The sequence below is a fragment of the Hypomesus nipponensis genome, chromosome 12, assembly GCF_054491055.1.
Source record: "Hypomesus nipponensis isolate SF chromosome 12, ASM5449105v1, whole genome shotgun sequence".
In the NCBI taxonomy this organism is placed as follows: Eukaryota; Metazoa; Chordata; class Actinopteri; order Osmeriformes; family Osmeridae; genus Hypomesus; species Hypomesus nipponensis.
The window spans coordinates 17,092,501-17,095,000 of NC_140372.1; the positions used below are offsets into that span (position 1 = coordinate 17,092,501).

The 2,500-nt window shown below is 47.3% G+C and overlaps 9 non-coding genes across 9 annotated transcripts in view; all 9 read left to right on the top strand.

The window, feature by feature from the left end:
- The window catches only part of LOC146265439 (5S ribosomal RNA), a 119-nt gene extending 46 nt beyond the window's left edge, over positions 1 to 73 (top strand). The window contains exon 1 of the ribosomal RNA XR_014729028.1: positions 1 to 73. This exon is cut by the window's left edge and continues 46 nt beyond it. This is a non-coding gene — a ribosomal RNA (5S ribosomal RNA).
- Positions 74 to 237: 164 nt separating this feature from the next.
- Positions 238 to 356, top strand: LOC146265440 (5S ribosomal RNA). The gene has a single exon (XR_014726447.1). It is a non-coding gene; the product is annotated as a 5S ribosomal RNA (ribosomal RNA).
- Positions 357 to 540: 184 nt separating this feature from the next.
- LOC146265441 (5S ribosomal RNA) lies at positions 541 to 659 on the top strand. The gene has a single exon (XR_014727798.1). It is a non-coding gene; the product is annotated as a 5S ribosomal RNA (ribosomal RNA).
- Positions 660 to 847: 188 nt separating this feature from the next.
- On the top strand, positions 848 to 966 carry LOC146265442 (5S ribosomal RNA). The gene has a single exon (XR_014728573.1). It is a non-coding gene; the product is annotated as a 5S ribosomal RNA (ribosomal RNA).
- Positions 967 to 1,150: 184 nt separating this feature from the next.
- LOC146265443 (5S ribosomal RNA) lies at positions 1,151 to 1,269 on the top strand. The gene has a single exon (XR_014728118.1). It is a non-coding gene; the product is annotated as a 5S ribosomal RNA (ribosomal RNA).
- A 200-nt stretch (positions 1,270 to 1,469) lies between these two features.
- Positions 1,470 to 1,588, top strand: LOC146265444 (5S ribosomal RNA). Its single transcript, XR_014728575.1, has one exon. It is a non-coding gene; the product is annotated as a 5S ribosomal RNA (ribosomal RNA).
- A 178-nt stretch (positions 1,589 to 1,766) lies between these two features.
- Positions 1,767 to 1,885, top strand: LOC146265445 (5S ribosomal RNA). The gene has a single exon (XR_014726448.1). It is a non-coding gene; the product is annotated as a 5S ribosomal RNA (ribosomal RNA).
- A 176-nt stretch (positions 1,886 to 2,061) lies between these two features.
- Positions 2,062 to 2,180, top strand: LOC146265446 (5S ribosomal RNA). The gene has a single exon (XR_014729019.1). It is a non-coding gene; the product is annotated as a 5S ribosomal RNA (ribosomal RNA).
- Positions 2,181 to 2,354: 174 nt separating this feature from the next.
- LOC146265447 (5S ribosomal RNA) lies at positions 2,355 to 2,473 on the top strand. The gene has a single exon (XR_014726449.1). It is a non-coding gene; the product is annotated as a 5S ribosomal RNA (ribosomal RNA).
- The last annotated feature ends 27 nt before the right edge of the window (positions 2,474 to 2,500 follow it).

The following is a 2,500-nucleotide window of genomic DNA, read 5'->3' on the forward strand; positions in this document are numbered from 1 at the left end:
GGAAGCTAAGCAGGGTCGGGCCTGGTTAGTACTTGGATGGGAGACCGCCTGGAAATACCAGGTGCTGTATGCTCTTTTGCTCATTCACTTAGAAACTGACATCTTGCAATATGCACAAGTAGTCCTTCATGAAAGGGGCTGGAAGCTGTTTTCATTTTGACACGAGAGAGAGACTACCTTGCACTGTCAATTGCTAAATCTGTATATGGATAAGTAGCCTATGGTTGTCAACTTATTTCGTACGGCCATACCAGCCTGGCAACGCCCGATCTCGTCTGATCTCGGAAGCTAAGCAGGGTCGGGCCTGGTTAGTACTTGGATGGGAGACCGCCTGGGAATACCAGGTGCTGTATGCTCTTTTGCTCATTCACTTAGAAACTGACATCTTGCAATATGCACAAGTAGTCCTTCATGAAAGGGGCTGGAAACTGTTTTCATTTTGACACGAGAGAGAGAGAGAGAGAGAGAGAGAGAGACCACCTTGCATTGTGAATTGCTAAATCTGTATATGGATAAGTAGCCTATGGTTGTCAACTTATTTCGTACGGCCATACCAGCCTGGCAACGCCCGATCACGTCTGATCTCGGAAGCTAAGCAGGGTCGGGCCTGGTTAGTACTTGGATGGGAGACCGCCTGGGAATACCAGGTGCTGTATGCTCTTTTGCTCATTCACTTAGAAACTGACATCTTGCAATATGCACAAGTAGTCCTTCATGAAAGGGGCTGGAAGCTGTTTTCATTTTGACACGAGAGAGAGAGAGAGAGAGAGAGAGAGAGAGAGACTACCTTGCATTGTCAATTGCTAAATCTGTATATGGATAAGTAGCCTATGGTTGTCAACTTATTTCGTACGGCCATACCAGCCTGGCAACGCCTGATCTCGTCTGATCTCGGAAGCTAAGCAGGGTCGGGCCTGGTTAGTACTTGGATGGGAGACCGCCTGGGAATACCAGGTGCTGTATGCTCTTTTGCTCATTCACTTAGAAACTGAAATCTTGCAATATGCACAAGTAGTCCTTCATGAAAGGGGCTGGAAGCTGTTTTCATTTAGACACGAGAGAGAGAGAGAGAGAGAGAGAGAGTGACCACCTTGCATTGTGAATTGCTAAATCTGTATATGGATAAGTAGCCTATGGTTGTCAACTTATTTCGTACGGCCATACCAGCCTGGCAACGCCCGATCACGTCTGATCTCGGAAGCTAAGCAGGGTCGGGCCTGGTTAGTACTTCGATGGGAGACCGCCTGGGAATACCAGGTGCTGTATGCTCTTTTGCTCATTCACTTAGAAACTGACATCTTGCAATATGCACAAGTAGTCCTTCATGAAAGGGGCTGGAAGCTGTTTTCATTTTGACACGAGAGAGAGAGAGAGAGAGAGAGAGAGAGAGAGAGAGAGAGAGAGACCACCTTGCATTGTCAAATGCCAAATCTGTATATGGATAAGTAGCCTATGGTTGTCAACTTATTTCGTACGGCCATACCAGCCTGGCAACGCCTGATCTCGTCTGATCTCGGAAGCTAAGCAGGGTCGGGCCTGGTTAGTACTTGGATGGGAGACCGCCTGGGAATACCAGGTGCTGTATGCTCTTTTGCTCATTCACTTAGAAACTGAAATCTTGCAATATGCACAAGTAGTCCTTCATGAAAGGGGCTGGAAGCTGTTTTCATTTTGACACGAGAGAGAGAGAGAGAGAGAGAGACCACCTTGCATTGTCAATTGCTAAATCTGTATATGGATAAGTAGCCTATGGTTGTCAACTTATTTCGTACGGCCATACCAGCCTGGCAACGCCCGATCTCGTCTGATCTCGGAAGCTAAGCAGGGTCGGGCCTGGTTAGTACTTGGATGGGAGACCGCCTGGGAATACCAGGTGCTGTATGCTCTTTTGCTCATTCACTTAGAAACTGACATCTTGCAATATGCACAAGTAGTCCTTCATGAAAGGGGCTGGAAGCTGTTTTCATTTTGACACGAGAGAGAGAGAGAGAGAGAGACTACCTTGCATTGTCAATTGCTAAATCTGTATATGGATAAGTAGCCTATGGTTGTCAACTTATTTCGTACGGCCATACCAGCCTGGCAACGCCCGATCTCGTCTGATCTCGGAAGCTAAGCAGGGTCGGGCCTGCTTAGTACTTGGATGGGAGACCGCCTGGGAATACCAGGTGCTGTATGCTCTTTTGCTCATTCACTTAGAAACTGACATCTTGCAATATGCACAAGTAGTCCTTCATGAAAGGGGCTGGAAACTGTTTTCATTTTGACACGAGAGAGAGAGAGAGAGAGACTACCTTGCATTGTCAATTGCTAAATCTGTATATGGATAAGTAGCCTATGGTTGTCAACTTATTTCGTACGGCCATACCAGCCTGGCAACGCCCGATCTCGTCTGATCTCGGAAGCTAAGCAGGGTCGGGCCTGGTTAGTACTTGGATGGGAGACCGCCTGGGAATACCAGGTGCTGTATGCTCTTTTGCTCATTCACTTAGAAACTGAC